This window comes from Ranitomeya variabilis, chromosome 2 (genome assembly GCF_051348905.1).
Source record: "Ranitomeya variabilis isolate aRanVar5 chromosome 2, aRanVar5.hap1, whole genome shotgun sequence".
Classification (NCBI taxonomy): domain Eukaryota; kingdom Metazoa; phylum Chordata; class Amphibia; order Anura; family Dendrobatidae; genus Ranitomeya; species Ranitomeya variabilis.
The window spans coordinates 314,619,389-314,636,826 of record NC_135233.1 but is presented as its reverse complement, the minus strand read 5'-3'; positions in this window follow the sequence as shown (position 1 = coordinate 314,636,826).

The window sequence follows — 17,438 nt, the reverse complement described above, 5'->3', positions numbered from 1 at the left end:
TGGCGATGCTTCTCATGTCATTTCAGTCTGCCCAAAGCGTACAAAGAGAATCGCTAGTTCAGTTACCATCGGAACTGTACAACCTAAATTTCTGTTATCTGTGACCTTGATCTGCTCATTGTCGTCATTTTCTGTCATAGGCCTCATGGCGTTTGTGGATTCAGGCGCCGCTTTGAACTTAATGGACTTTGAATTTGCCAGGCGTTGTGGTTTCCCCTTGCAGTCTTTGCAGAACCCTATTCCTTTAAGGGGCATTGATGCTCCACCTTTGGCTAAAAATAAACCCCAGTTTTGGACACAGGTGACCATGTGCATGGCGCCAGCCCATCAGGAAGATTGTCGTTTTCTGGTGTTGCATAATTTGCATGATGCTATTGTGCTGGGTTTTCCATGGTTGCAGATACATAATCCTGTGTTGGATTGGAAGTCTATGTCTGTGACTAGTTGGGGTTGTCAGGGGGTTCATAATGACATTCCTGTGATGTCAATCTCCTCTTCCTCCTCTTCTGAAGTTCCAGAGTTTTTGTCTGATTTTCAGGATGTATTCGATGAGCCCAAGTCCAGTTCCCTTCCACCACATAGGGACTGTGATTGTGCTATTGACTTGATTCCAGGCTGTAAGTTTCCTAAGGGCTGACTTTTCAACCTGTCTGTGCCGGAACATACCGCCATGCGGAGTTATGTTAAGGAGTCTTTGGAGAAAGGGCATATTCGGCCATCTTCTTTACCGTTGGGAGCAGGATTTTTTTTTGTTGCTAAGAAGGATGGCTCCCTGAGACCCTGTATTGATTATCGCCTCTTGAATAAAATCACGGTCAAGTTTCAATACCCTTTACCTTTGCTTTCCGATTTGTTTGCCAGGATTAAGGGGGCTAGTTGGTTTACTAAAATTGACCTTCGGGGGGCATATAATCTTGTTCGTATTAAGCAGGGTGACGAATGGAAAACTGCATTTAATACGCCCGAAGGCCATTTTGAATACCTTGTGATGCCATTCGGGCTCTCTAATGCTCCATCTGTTTTTCAGTCCTTCATGCATGATATCTTCCGGAATTATCTTGATAAATTCATGATTGTATATTTGGATGACATCTTAATTTTTTCCGATGATTGGGAGTCTCATGTGAAACAGGTCAGGATGGTATTTCAGATCCTTCGTGATAATGCTTTGTTTGTGAAGGGGTCTAAGTGTCTCTTTGGAGTGCAGAAGGTTTCTTTTTTGGGCTTCATTTTTTCTCCCTCATCTATAGAGATGGATCCGGTTAAGGTTCAGGCCATTCTTGATTGGATTCAGCCCACATACGTGAAGAGCCTTCAGAAATTTTAGGGCTTTGCTAATTTGTATCACCGTTTCATTGCTAACTTCTCCAGTATCGTTAAACACCTGACCGATTTGACAAAGAAAGGCGCTGATGTAACGAATTAGTCCTCTGCGGCTATCTCTGCCTTTCAGGAGATTAAACGCCGATTTACTTCTGCCCCGGTGTTGCGTCAGCCAGATGTTTCTCTTCCATTTCAGGTTGAGGTTGACGCTTCTGAGATTTGGGCAGGGGCCGTTTTGTCTCAGAGGAATTCTGATGGTTCCTTGATGAAACCGTGTGCTTCTTTTCCCGTAAGTTTTCGCCTGCTGAACGCAATTATGATGTCGGCAATTGGGAGTTGTTGGCTATGAAGTGGGCGTTTGAGGAATGGCGACATTGGCTTGAGGGAGCCAAGCACCGTATTGTGGTCTTGACCGATCATAAAAATCTGATTTACCTCGAATCTGCCAAACGGCTGAATCCTAGTCAGGCTCGATGGTCCCTGTTTTTCTCCCGTTTTGATTTCGTGGTCTCGTATCTTCCGGGTTCTAAGAATGTTAAGGCTGATGCCCTCTCTAGGAGTTTTTTGCCTGATTCTCCTGAGATATTTGAGCCGGTCGGCATTCTGAAGGAAGGGGTGGTCCTTTCTGCCATTTCCCCTGATTTGCGACGGGTTCTGCAGGAATTTCAGGCTGACAAACCTGACCGCTGTCCAGTGGGGAAACTGTTTGTTCCTGAAATATGGACTAGTAGAGAGATTTCTGAGGTTCATTGTTCTGTGTTGGCTGGCCATCCTGGTATTTTTGGTACGAGAGATTTGGTTGGTAGGTCCTTTTGGTGGCCTTCTTTGTCGCGTGATGTGCGTTCTTTTGTGCAGTCCTGTGGGACTTGTGCGCGGGCCAAGCCTTGTTGTTCCCGTGCTAGTGGGTTGCTTTTGCCTTTGCCGGTCCCTGAGAGGCCCTGGATGCATATTTCTATGGATTTTATTTCAGATCTTCCGGTTTCCCAGAGGATGTCAGTTATCTGGGTGGTTTGTGACCGGTTTTCTAAGATGTTTCATTTGGTGCCTTTGCCTTAATTGCCTTCCTCTTCTGATCTGGTTCCGTTGTTTTTTCAGCATGTGGTTCGTTTGCATGGTATTCCGGAGAATATTGTGTCTGACAGAGGTTCCCAGTTTGTTTCTAGGTTTTGGCGGGCCTTTTGTTCTAGGCTGGGCATTGATTTGTCTTTTTCTTCCGCATTTCATCCTCAGACAAATGGCCAGACCGAGCGAACTAATCAGACTTTGGAAACTTATTTGAGATGCTTTGTGTCTGCTGATCAGGATGATTGGGTGGCTTTCTTGCCATTGGCCGAGTTCACCCTTAATAATCGGTGTAGTTCGGCTACCTTGGTTTTGCCCTTCTTTTGTAATTTTGGTTTTCATCCTCGTTTTTCTTCGGGGCAAGTTGAACCTTCTGATTGTCCTGGTGTGGATTCTGTGGTTGGCAGGTTGCAGCAGATTTGGGCTCATGTGGTGGACAATTTGGTGTTGTCTCAGGAGGAGGCTCAGCGTTTTGCTAACCGTCGTTGGTGTGTTGGTTCCCGGCTTCGGGTTGGGGATTTGGTCTGGTTGTCTTCCCGTCATGTTCCTATGAAGGTTTCTTCCCCTAAGTTTAAGCCTTGGTTTATTGGTCCTTATAGGATTTCTGAGATTATCAATCCGGTGTCTTTTCGTTTGGCCCTTCCGGCCTCTTTTGCCATCCATAATGTTTTCCATAGATCTGTATTGCGGAAATATGTGGTGCCCGTTGTTCCCTCTGTTGATCCTCCTGCTCCTGTGTTGGTTGATGGGGAGTTGGAGTATGTGGTTGAGAAGATTTTGGATTCTCGCTTTTCAAGGCGGAGGCTTCAGTACCTTGTCAAATGGAAGGGTTATGGCCAGGAGGATAATTCTTGGGTTTTTGCCTCTGATGTCCATGCTGCTGATTTGGTCCGTGCCTTTCATCTGGCTCGTCCTGATCGGCCTGGAGGCTCTGGTGAGGGTTCGGTGACCCCTCTTCAAGGGGGGGTACTGTTGTGAATTCTGCTCTTGGGCTCCCTTCGGTGGTTGTTGGTGGTAGTGCAGTTGTCTTGGGGTTGTAATCCAGGGCAGGTGTTTCTGCTGATTGCAGCTCTATTAGGTATTTAGGTGTGCAGGATCAATGAGTCCGTGCCAGTTGTCCATTGTACTTGGAGGGATTGCATCTCTCTCTGGTTCCTCATGCCCTGCTGCCAAATTCAGCTAAGATAAGTGTCTGTTTTTTTGTCTCTGTGCACACATGCAGTGTGCTTTGCAATTCAGTGCAATTCATTGTGTTTTTGTCCAGCTTAGACTTTGTTTGGATTTTTCAGTCATGCTGGATTCTCAGGAGATGCAGATATACTTTCTATGTCTTTAGTTAGATGTAGAATATTTGTATTATCTGCTGTGGATATTTTTAGGATTTTTATACTGACCGCTTAGAATTCTGTCCTATCCTTTTCTATTTAGCTAGAAGTGCCTCTTTTGCTAAATCCTGTTTTTCTGCCTGCGTGTGTCTTTCCTCTTATACTCACAGTCAATATTTGTGGGGGGCTGCCTATCCTTTGGGGTTCTGCTCTGAGGCAAGATAGAATTCCCATTTCCATCTATAGGGGTATTTAGTCCTCCGGCTGTGTCGAGGTGTCTAAGACGTGTTAGGTACATCCCACGGCTACTTCTAGTTGCGTTGTTAGTTTAGGGTTTGCGGTCAGTACAGGTACCACCTACTCCTGAGAAAGTCTCTCATGCGGCTCCAAGGTCACCGGATCATAACACGCCACCCTGTGGTCGGCGCTCACAGCACATCTGCATTTCTGCTACATAGCAGCGAACATCAGATCGCTGCTATGTAGCAGAGCTGATCGGGTTGTGCCAACTTCTAGCCTCCTATGGAGGCTATTGAAGCATGGCAAAAGTAAAAAAAAAGTAAAAAAAAAGTGAAAAAAATAAAAAAATATAAAAGTTTAAATCACCCCCCTTTCTCCCCATTCAAAATAAATCAATTAAAAAAAATCAAACCTACACATGTTTGGTATCACCGCCTTCAGAATCGCCCGATCTATCAATAGAAAAAAGCATTAACCTGATCGCTAAACGGCGTAGCGAGAAAAAAATTCGAAACGCCAGAATTACTTTTTTTTGGTTGCCGCGACATTGCATTAAAATGCAATAACGGGCGATCAAAAGAACGTATCTGCACTGAAATGGTATCATTAAAAACGCCAGCTCAGCATGCAAAAAATAAGCCCTCAACTGACCCCAAATCATGAAAAATGGAGACGCTACGAGTATCGGAAAATGGCGCAATTTTTTTTTTTTTTAGCAAAGTTTGGAATTTTTTTTCACCACTTAGATAAAAAAAAAAACCTAGTCATGTTAGGTGTCTATGAACTCATACTGACCTGGAGAAACATAATAACAGGTCAGTTTTAGCATTTAGTGGACCTAGCAAAAATCCAAACAAAAAACAAGTGTGGGACTGCACTTTTTTTTCAATTTCACCGCACTTGGAATTTTTTTCTCGTTTTCTAGTACACGACATGGTAAAACCAATGATGCCGTTCAAAAGTAAAACTTGTCCTGCAAAAAATAAGCCCTCACATGGCCATATTGACAGAAAATTAAAAAAGTTATGGCTCTGGGAAGGAGGGGAGCGAAAAACGAACACTGAAAAACGGAAAATCCCAAGGTCATGAAGGGGATAATTTGCTGATGGTGGTTCTTGTGAATGTATTAATAGTGGTTTAGATCCTTCATAAAAGACAGTGATTTGTTCTATATAATGCAATAATAAATATATAAAGTAAAATGAAAACCCCCAAAAAACAATGGAGCAAATTACATTTTTTCATTGAAGATTTAAATTACACTGCGAGGAGGGGCACAATTTAAATTTTCGCCACAGGGAGTAGAAAAGGTAAAATCAGCCATGAGCAGGAAAAATATAGAAATGTTTTCTTACAAACTGTTTATGCATTATTTTTTCTAATTTGCAATAATAACATCTGCAAATAGAGCCAGCACACTATTACTCTTTTGAAAGCAAAATTAATGTATTCTGTGCTTTCAAATTGATCACCTACAAGAACAATGTGTTCTTTTACAGATACAATCGAAACAATTTTGTTTTCTTGCTAAAATTACTTTGTCTAAGGCCACTGCTAAACACAAAAATTGGTTGATGTGTTCATAAATTCCTTCAAGTTTGTGTAGCAGAAAACAAGTTTGCTATCAGTGTTCATGCAAAGTTCAAAACTCAGACTGGATACAGAAAGGTGAGATACGAGATTTAAAAAGGAGCAAAAGCATAATGGAAGGAAGGAAATGTTATACACATTAAAGAAGACAAATATCCAGAATGTTTAATTAGCTGCAAGACAGCCTTCACTGAAAACCAATACATTGTATAGTACATAATTTTGTTCAAAATATCCTAAAAAATAATGTTTTTCATTATCGTTTTTATGATTTACATTTTTCATTAGTTTTTTCACAATTTCAACTTAACTACTACTTGATTTTGGTGTAAATACTGTTTTAATGTTCACTGTGCAAGCCGGGGTGTGGCCTCCCTTTTCTGAGCTGGAAATGACATCTAAAGGCTTCCCCAGGCTGGTCCCACAGGTCAGGTCCAATGCCTTTGTCTGCCCTTATTCACACACTGAGGTCAACTCTGACAAAGGTAAGGTTTTTAATATTAGACAGTGTAGGACCTTCCAGATAAGGGTCACATTGTTGATGGTGGGATGGCTTTTATGCTATTTTTTTTTATCAAAAACAGTATTATTAAGAACCCTGTGTTATCTAAATGCACTTTTGCTTTTTACTTATTTAGTTACTATAGCGAACTAGGAGAGACAAGAGTGGACCCTCTGGACCGTGGGGAGCCCTACCCCTGGGCGAGCGACCTAGGAGATAACGACCCCTATACAGGGACCGCAAGGAGCAAGCCCAGAGGTCACTTACCCACGGTGAGATACCAGTAGGGACGGCTCCAGGAAGAGAGATAAACGAAGGCAGGATACCGGGGAAGAATACGGGAAGCAGCTAGAGAGCCTGGAGGGCCGGGAGGCAGGAACGGAGCGGAGCTGAGGGAAGGAAAACAAAACAAAGACCATAGGTAACCTACAGGAAAAGAAGAACAGGGACTGCAGGTAACAACAAGGAGGAAACGGAGTGAACCAGAGAGAACCGGAAGGTAGCACGGTAAGGCACAGAGTGCAGGCACTTGAGCAGGGAATACGAAGGGCCAAACGTAATAGCAAACGTGCTAAAACAATCAGGCACCAGGAAGCAGGAAGAACTACCTTTTATAGGAGGAGCAGGAATGGGATTGGATGGAAAAGAACATGTGACTTCAGGAGGAGGCGGCAGAGACGCTGGGTCTGCGTCCTAGAGGGAAGCTAGAGCGCCTGCGCAGAGAAAGAACACCTGCAGAGGAGCGTGCAGACCGGGACGTAGCAGCGGTGGAGTGAGGACGCAGGAGCGCAGCGCTGGAGCGGTGAGAACGGCGACGCTGGAGCGTAGCGGTGGATGTAACAGTACCCCCTTTCTTATACCCCCCTTTACGAAGAGTAGCAAAAAACCTATTAAGAATACGAGGAGCATCAATGTTCTCCAAGGGCTCCCAGGACCTCTCCTCCGGACCAAAACCCTTCCAGTCCACCAGAAAAAACTCTTTTCCCCGAACCTTTTTAACAGCCAAAATGTCCTTAACCTCAAAAATGTTGTCCGTGCTGGCTGGTTGAGAAGAGGAACAAGAGGGAGAATGGAAACGGTTAAAGATGGCTGGTTTGAGAAGAGAGACATGAAACGTATTGGGTATACGGAGCGAAGCAGGCAATTTCAGCTTGTAGGCGACTTCGTTGACTCGACGTAGAATCTCAAAAGGACCGATGAACCGTGGACCAAGCTTGTAGGAAGGAATCTTGAGTCTGATGAATTTTGAAGAAAGCCAAACTTTGTCACCAGGAGAGAAAGGAGGAGAATCTAAACGCCTCTTGTCTGCTTGTCTCTTCATTCTAGAAGAAGCTAGATTTAAGGTCCCTTTGACCTCGCTCCAGATGGAAGAAAAGTTGAGAGCCGTAGAGTCAGCAGCTGGAACACCAGAGGCAGGAGAAACCGGTAGGGGAACACTCGGATGCCGTCCAAAAACAACAAAAAATGGAGACTTTGCGGAGGACTCGCTGGAATGGTTGTTATAGGCAAACTCCGCCCAAGGAAGTAGTTCGACCCAGTCATTATGGTGAGCATTAGAAAAATGCCGAAGATAAGCAGCCAAGGTTTGGTTGGTACGTTCTGCTTGACCGTTAGTTTGAGGGTGATACGAGGAAGAGAAGTCTAGATTCACCTTTAAAAGCTTGCACAAAGCTCTCCAAAAGCGGGAAGTAAATTGAACCCCTCTGTCTGACACGATGTGCTGAGGAAGACCATGGAATTTGAAGATGTTAAGAATAAAAATGTTAGCCAACTCAGGAGCTGAAGGTAAACCGGATAATGGAATGAAGTGAGCCATCTTAGAGAATCTGTCCACAACGACGAGGATGACCGTGCAGGCGGAAGAGCAAGGTAGATCGGTGATGAAGTCCATTGCGATGTGTTGCCAAGATGCGGACGGAACAGGAAGAGGAAGGAGATTTCCATGCGGTAGTCGCCTGGGTACCTTGTTTCTGGCACAAGAAGGACAAGAGGCTACGAAGTCCTTTACGTCTTGACGTAAAGTAGGCCACCAATAGTAACGTGAAATGAGAAGAAAAGTCTTTCTAATACCGGCATGACCAGCCAATTTGGAAGAATGGCCCCAAGATAAGACCCTCTTAGTGTCTTCATCCAAGACAAGAGTTTTACCCGGTGGAGGTTGGAACATCCGTAAAGGGGCTACGGTGACCATCTTGGTAGGGTCAATGATGTAAGCAGGCTCCTCCACGGTATCAGACGATTGGAAGGACCTGGACAGGGCGTCAGCTCTTATGTTTTTGTTGCCGGGCCGAAAACGAAGTTCGAACTCAAAGCGAGCAAAGAACAAGGACCATCTAGCTTGACGTGGATTCAATCTTTGTGCAGTCTGTAGGTAAGTAAGATTCTTGTGATCGGAGAAGATTACAAACGGGTGCACCGACCCCTCCAGTAGATATCTCCACTCGCCTAGAGCCAATTTGATGGCCAGCAATTCTCGATCTCCAATTGTGTAATTTCGTTCAGAGGGTGAAAAGGCTTTTGAGAAGAAGCCGCACGGTGCCGTTAGACCCTCAGGAGTCTTTTGTGAGAGCACAGCTCCAGCTCCGGTAGAGGAGGCGTCAACTTCCAGAATAAAAGGCTTGTTCACCTCCGGGTGATGCAAGACTGGGGCAGAAGAAAAAGATCTCTTGAGAAGAACAAAGGACTTCTCGGCCTCAGGAGACCAATCCTTGGAGCAGGAACCTTTGCGAGTGAGAGAAGAGAGAGGACGAATCATGGAGGAGAAATGTGGGATGAATTGCCTGTAGTAATTGGCGAATCCGATGAAGCGTTGAATGGCTTTCACTCCGCAGGGCCGTGGCCAGTTAATAATGGCATTCACCTTCTCAGGGTCCATCTTAAGGCCGGAGTCGGAGACAATGTACCCAAGGAAAGGTAGTGAGGTTTGCTCAAACAAGCACTTCTCTATCTTGGCATACAAGTGGTTTTCTCTTAGGCGTTGCAAGACCTCGCGAACACTCCTGCGATGTGACGGAAGATCAGAAGAAAAAATAAGGATATCATCCAAATAAACCAAAACACAAGAGTACAGAAGATCCCGGAACACATCGTTGACGAACTCTTGGAAAACCGCAGGAGCGTTGCAGAGACCGAAAGGCATTACTAAATACTCGTAGTGTCCATCCCGGGTGTTAAAAGCTGTTTTCCACTCATCGCCAGAGCGGATCCGGACCAAATTGTAAGCGCCTCGTAAATCCAACTTAGTAAAAATACGAGCACCACGGAGGCGATCGAAGAGCTCTGGTATAAGGGGCAGAGGATACCGATTCTTAATCGTGATGCTGTTCAAACCCCGATAGTCTATACAAGGTCTTAAGGAACCGTCCTTCTTCTTCACAAAGAAGAACCCTGCTCCAGCAGGGGAGGAGGATTTCCGGATGAATCCTTTAGCTAGGTTCTCTTGTATGTACTCAGACATAGATTTGGTCTCAGCTGCAGAAAGCGGGTAAATCCTTCCCCTAGGTGGAGAACGGCCGGGAAGAAGCTCCACAGGACAATCGTAAGAACGATGGGGAGGAAGATTCTCAGCCTCTCGCTTGTTGAAGACGTCAGCGTAAGACCAGTAAGGAGAAGGTAATCCATCAGGAACTTCAGCAGGCTGGGTACGAGAAACCGGACATACAGACCGAAGGCAGCGATCATGGCACGAAGGGCCCCACCGAAGTACGTCTCCAGTGCGCCAATTCAGTGTGGGCTCATGTAGTCGAAGCCAAGGGAGACCCAGCAGGAAGGCGTAGGAAAGGTTAGGCAGAACATAAAAAGCGATCTTCTCGCGATGAAGGGCCCCAATTTGTATCTCCACCTCTTCAGTGATGAGGGAAATTGCATCTTGTAAAGGTCTTCCATCCACAGAGGCGATTAGACGGGGAGTGTCCAAAGAGATTACTGGTACGCGAAGCCTCCGAACCGCCTCAAGACTGATAAAATTGCCTGCTGCTCCAGAATCCACATACGCCACCTCGGAAGATTGATGCTGGTTAGAGAAAAAAAGAATGGAAAGAGTCAAAGGTTGAGAGGAAACGCGGGCACCTAGGGAGGCCTCTCTTACCTGTCCTAGGCGGAAGAGTTTTCCGGTCTGTCAGGGCAACTGCGGAGTAAATGGGTTGCACTACCACAATAGAAGCAGAGGCCCTGGGTGCGCCTCTCTTTGCGGCGTTGTTCCGCCATTTTAACTCGATCCACTTGCATAGGTTCAGAGGTTGGAACAGTAGAGGGAACAGAAACGGGAGCACGAGAAATACTAGACTGACGGAAGGTAGCGGAGACAGGCATAGATCTCCTTTCTCGAGCAGACTCCCGCGAACGCTCCTGGAAGCGGAGGTCGATCCGAGTGGCGAGAGAGATAAGGTCCTCCAGAGTAGTTGGAGTGTCACGACCGGCGAGCTCGTCTTTAATACGGCTGGACAGGCCTCGCCAGAAAGCACCCACTAGAGCCTCATTGTTCCACCCTAACTCCGAGGCCAAAGTACGAAAGCGGATGGCATATTGTCCAACGGAAGAGGAACCCTGACGCAGATTAAAGAGAGACTCGGTCGTAGAGGCTAAACGTCCGGGCTCATCGAAAACTTTCCGAAAGGTCTCAAGAAAGTCCTCCAGGTGGCTGACAACGGGATCGTCACGCTCCCATAAGGGGTTCACCCAAGCTAATGCCTCTCCCTCAAGATGAGACACTATGAACGCCACTCTCGCCCGATCTGATGGATACTGAAGTGGGAGAAGCTCAAAGTGGAGGCGGCATTGATTCAAAAACCCCCTACAAAGTTTTGGATCGCCAGAGTACCTGGGAGGTTTACCCAAACGAGGGGGAGGGTGAGCCGTAGACGGAGGACTGGAGTCAAGGGAAGAGGCTTGTGCGACCACAGCTGGGGCAGACTGGAGATTAAACAAACGGTCATCAATAGAGGCCATATAACTCAGCATGCGGGATTGGGTATCACGTTGCTGGGCAAGTTCTTGTTGGAGACTAACTAACTGGGCGGCATTAACTGGGTCTGAAGTCTGTATCGAGGTAAGGCGGGACTCCATAGACTTCATAAAAGCCATTATGCACCGTTGGTTTTCACGCAAATGGGCTAGCTCTTTCTGGGCCGAGAAAGGGGTACCCGCGGGGTCCATGGCCTGATTGTACTATAGCGAACTAGGAGAGACAAGAGTGGACCCTCTGGACCGTGGGGAGCCCTACCCCTGGGCGAGCGACCTAGGAGATAACGACCCCTATACAGGGACCGCAAGGAGCAAGCCCAGAGGTCACTTACCCACGGTGAGATACCAGTAGGGACGGCTCCAGGAAGAGAGATAAACGAAGGCAGGATACCGGGGAAGAATACGGGAAGCAGCTAGAGAGCCTGGAGGGCCGGGAGGCAGGAACGGAGCGGAGCTGAGGGAAGGAAAACAAAACAAAGACCATAGGTAACCTACAGGAAAAGAAGAACAGGGACTGCAGGTAACAACAAGGAGGAAACGGAGTGAACCAGAGAGAACCGGAAGGTAGCACGGTAAGGCACAGAGTGCAGGCACTTGAGCAGGGAATACGAAGGGCCAAACGTAATAGCAAACGTGCTAAAACAATCAGGCACCAGGAAGCAGGAAGAACTACCTTTTATAGGAGGAGCAGGAACGGGATTGGATGGAAAAGAACATGTGACTTCAGGAGGAGGCGGCAGAGACGCTGGGTCTGCGTCCTAGAGGGAAGCTAGAGCGCCTGCGCAGAGAAAGAACACCTGCAGAGGAGCGTGCAGACCGGGACGTAGCAGCGGTGGAGTGAGGACGCAGGAGCGCAGCGCTGGAGCGGTGAGAACGGCGACGCTGGAGCGTAGCGGTGGATGTAACAGTTACAGCAGGGTTTTTGCTCATTGTGCTTCCTCTAGGTTTTGAATACTATATGGATGACTATTGGGCACATTATACTATGTGGAGGACTATGGGGCACATTATACTATATGGAGGACTATGGGGTGTGCATTATACTATATGGAGGAATATCGGGTGCATTACACTATGTGGAGGACCATAGGGTGCATTATGCTAAACAATCAAAATACTGCCTATTCATCGAGTGATTGGATTTTTTTATGCTGGAACAGAAATCATTGCTATCAGCAGCAAATCACCCACTCCAAACTGCAGATATGCTGTTGATAGTGTAGTGCTGTATGGGGACAGATTGTTCTACTAGTGATTTTCTGTGCCCATCATTCTTCCTCAGCCAGTGTAAAGAGGAAAGAAAGCAAACGTCGAAGGACTTCAATACTGTCGATTACTTTTGTTTAAATGCCTGAACTCAGCGCATGTAAATACAACCAAAAAGTTTCTGTGTGATGCTGCAATATGTTGGCATTTATTAGCATTTGAGGCCCCACTTTAAACTTTTGCCCAGTATGCATTAATTTTTTCAGTGAGTTCCAGAGCCGGTTTTAGACATAGTTTTGGCCTTGGTCTGGCAAATGGGAGCCTATGGCAACATTACAAAATATATTAGGAATAACCCCTGACAAATGCTGTAGGCTAAATATGTGGAAACTCCAACACTTCAATCAAAACCATATTGCACATAGCTTGTTGCTATAAAAATGTTAGCTGGATTGCATTCTATTAGATTCCAGCTTAATTCAGCTTGTTTTGTATGGGAAATGATAGTATTGAAGAGATTTCTGCAACACATGTAGACAAAAGGTTTCCTGATTGGCTTGCAATATTTCAACTGCTGACTAGTGAATAAGAATCTGTTAGGTACTTGATATTGAGAGAGAGAAAAGGAAGCTGCTCAAGTTTCTGAAAAGTGCTTTATACACAGAGACCCAAATTCATCATAGCTATTTTGCCAGAATTCTGGAGTAAATTGTTTTAAAAAGTTGCAAAATGTTGTCACAACTTGGAGTTGGGCAATAATTTTGCAACTTTTGGTGCTCTTAGACCCATTTCTCCTAGCTGGAGCATGAAACTGGGTATGGTGGGAGCATAACACCACAGTTCATCTAATTTATGAAAATCTGTAGCATTACTTATACCAGAAATCTTACAGTAAGATTTTGAGCGTAGTGCATGGAGGTGACCTCTTCATGAATCAGGAGCAACTGACTCCACCCTACCTCCTCATCAAGACTGAGGAGAAAATTGCCAATCTTGATGAATTGGGCCAAAGTACTCAAAAATTACTTTCTATCTGTGATTTGGACAGAATGTAGTACCTAAAAATTACTGTACATTGTATGTTAAATGTCTGGGCACAGCATCCCAGTTTTTCTACATCAGCTTCACTTTTCGAAGCACCTTGACTAAAAGCTTCATTTGCACACACAACCTGTGAAACTAGCTGTCAATTAAGGTGCATGGGGAGAGATGTCATCACGCTGACTATGTAGTAAGTGGTAATCAGCCCTAAAGGCCCCGTCTCACATAGCGAGATCGCTAGCGAGATCGCTGCTGAGTCACAAGTTTTGTGACGCAACAGCGACCTCAGTAGCGATCTCGCTATGTGTGACACGTACCAGCGATCAGGCCCCTGCTGCGAGATCGCTGGTCATGTCGGAATGGCCTGGACCTTTTTTTGGTCGTTGAGGTCCCGCTGACATCGCTGAATCGGTGTGTGTGACACCGAACCAGCGATGTCTTCACTGGTAACCAGGGTAAACATCGGGTTACTAAGCGCAGGGCCGCGCTTATTAACCCGATGTTTACCCTGGTTACCAAAAAAAACAAACAGTACATACTCGCCATCTGTTGCCCGTCAGGTCCCTTGGCGTCTGCTTCCTGCTCTGAATGCCGCCGTAAAGTGAGAGCACAGCAGTGACGTCACCGCTGCGCTCTGCTCTCACTGTACGGCGGCTCAGTCAGAGCAGGAAGCAGAAGGCAAGGGACCTGACGGGCAACAGATGGTGAGTATGTAGTGTTTGTTTTTTTTGGTAACCAGGGTAAACATCGGGTTACTAAGCGCGGCCCTGCGCTTAGTAACCCGATGTTTACCCTGGTTACCCGGGTGCTGCAGGGGGACTTCGGCATCGTTGAAGACAGTCGCTGTGTGAGACGGGGCCTTAAATGGTCTTAGAACCAATCGTAGCTGATTAGCCTCTTAAATATTGCTGTCATTAGCAGCAGTGGCATCTAAATGGGTAAAAGGGGGTTAAAAGATCATCTTTGACAGGATCAACCCCGCCTCCGCTATTGTAATCATGGGTGTCAATTGTTGCCATTGTACCACAAGGTCATCTGATGACATCAGGGTACAATGGCCTGTTAGATCCTGCTATAAGAAAAGTCTAATAGTCTTTGTTAGTGAGTCACTAAGGGTACCTTCACACTAAGGGTACCGTCACACAGTGGCATTTTCATCGCTACGACGGCACGATTCGTGACGTTCTAGCGATATCGTTACGATATCGCTGTGTCTGACACGCTACTGCGATCCGGAACCCCGCTGAAAATCGTACGTCGTAGCAGATCATTTGAAACTTTCTTTCGTCGTCTAGTGTCCCGCTGTGGCGGCATGATTGCATCGTGTGACACAGGTTGTATACGATGTGCGCACAGTAACCAACGGCTTCTACATCGCAAATACGTCATGAAATTATCGGTCCAGCGCCGTGTATTGCAACGTGTGACCGCAGTCTACGACGCTAGAGCGATAATCATACGACGCTGCAACGTCACGAATCGTGCCGTCGTAGCGATGAAAATGCCACTGTGTGACGGTACCCTAAGCGACTTAACAACGATATCGCTAGCGATCCGTGACGTTGCAGCGTCCTGGCTAGCGATATCGTTGTGTTTGAAACGCAGCAGTGATCAGGATCCCGCTCTGATATCGCTGGTCGTTGCTGAAAGTCCAGAACTTTATTTCGTCGCTGGATGTCCCGCTGACATCGCTGAATCGGTGTGTGTGACACCGATCCAGCGATGTCTTCACTGGTAACCAGGGTAAACATCGGGTTACTAAGCGCAGGGCCGCGCTTAGTAACCCGATGTTTACCCTGGTTACCAGTGTAAATGTAAAAAAAAAAACCACATACTCACATTCCGGTGCCCGGCGTCCGCTTCCCTGCACTCCTCCTGCATCCTGTGTAAGTGCCGGCCGTAAAGCAGAGCGGTGACGTCACCGCTGTGCTCTGTGGGAGATGCCGGAGATGTTCGCCGCTGACACAGGATGCAGGAGGAGTGCAGGGAAGTGGACGCCGGGCACCGGAATGTGAGTATGTGTTTTTTTTTTTACTTTTACAATGGTAACCAGGGTAAACATCGGGTTACTAAGCGCGGCCCTGCGCTTAGTAACCCAATGTTTACCCTGGTTACCCGGGGACTTCGGCATCGTTGGTTGCTGGAGAGCTGTCTGTGTGACAGCTCTCCAGCGACCACACAATGACTAAACAGCGACGCTGCAGCGATCGGCATCGTTGTCTGTATCGCTGCAGCGTCGCTTAGTGTGAAGGTACCTTAAGGCCATGTTCACACTTTGTGGGTTTTACCGCGGATCCGCGGCGATTTTGATGCTGCGGGTCCGCAGCAGTTTCCATTGCGTTTACATTTACATGTAAACCCTATGGAAACAGCAATCCTCTGTGCACATGCTGCAGGAAAAAACGCGCAGAAACGCAGAGGTTTACAACCCGCAGCATGTCACTTCTTTGTGCAGAATCACTGCGATTCTGCACCCATAGGAATGCATTGATCCGCTAACTTCCCGCACTGGGCTGTGCCCACGATGTGGGAAGTAAGCGGATAATGTGCAGATGGTACCCGGGGTGGAGGAGAGGAGACTCTCCTCCAGGCCCTGGGAACCATATTAGTGTAAAAAAAAAAATAATTGAAATAAAAAATAATGATATACTCACCTCTCAGCGCTACACGCGGCTGTCCGGTCTCAGAGTTGTTGTGCGAGCAGGACCTGCGGTGACGTCGCGGTCACATGACCGTGATGACGCCGCGGTCACATGACCGTGACGTCACGAAGGTCCTTCTCGCACAGCATCTTTGGAACCGGATCGCCGCGTGCAGCGCCGAGGAGATCGGGACATCAGAGGGTGAGTATAAACCATTTTTTATTATTTTTAACATTACTATTGATGCTGCATATTGCTGCATATGCAGCATCAATAGTATAGGAGTAAAACCCGCAGCGGAAACTGGAAGACAAACCGCGATAAATCTGCAGGGATAACCGCAGGGGTTTTGCCCTGCAGATTTATCAAATCCGCTGTGGGAGAACCCGCAGAGCACACCGCAAAGTGTGCACATAGCCTAACAGTTCTCTAGCACAGCAGTACACGAGTATTGTAATGCATGAAACCAGTGATTAAAGTAAAAAATATTCAGGTCCCACAAAGGGACTAAGTGAAAAAGTTAAAAAAAAGTGAAATAAACTGTGTATAAATAAATACAAAACAGCGCACAAAAATCACAACGAGTCATTTTGCCACTAAAAAGTCAACATTTGTGTTAAAAAAAAATAAACAAAAAACGTACACATATAATCGGTATTGCCATTTCTGGGATGACCCGAACTAGAAAACTGTCATGTTACAGTATATATTCCGTACTGTGAACACTGTAAAAAAACAAAAAAAAAAAACAATGAAAATGTTGACTTTTCAACATAGTGACACTGATAAAATTGAATCAAAACCAATAAAAAAGTCATAAAAAATGGCATAAAGGAAAACACCAAACAGTCCTGCAAAAAATAAGCCCTAAAATGGCTTATTCAGAAAAAAAGTTATATCTCTCGGAATATGGCATTGCAAAAGCAAAGTAATTGCTGTAGTGTTTAAAAGGAACAAAGCATTAAAAAAATCTATATAAATCTGGTATCACTGTAATCATACTGACGTGAAGAAAAAAATTGTCTTATCACTGTTACATGGTGAACAGCGCAAAAACAATTATAAAAACTGACCCTCCATCCCTTTCAGAATGGATCAACGAATCGAATAGTATATATTCATTCGAAAACAACTGATGATGACTCGTTCTAAACAGAACAAACTCTGTGAAAACTGGTATCAATGGCATGAATATCGAAATAAGATTATTATTTAAATCTTGGAATTATGCAACCAACTATGTTTATACTTCATATAACTACACTTGTTCTTAGTCTTTCTACTATAAAGGAGAATATTTGCTAGTTCTCAACACCCCCCCCCCCCCACACACACACACACCATTTTTTACTACTGTTTGGTACCCCTCTTTTCCTTTTTCTTCTTCTCCCAGACTTGCTAAATTTGTACCCCATATATAAAATGAATGTTGTTATACTCATATGTACACAATTGCTTTCTCTGTTTTTTTTGTCTATGATTATGCTGTCATTCATTTCAACATTCCTAAATAATGAATTTATAAAATAAAATTAAAAATATATG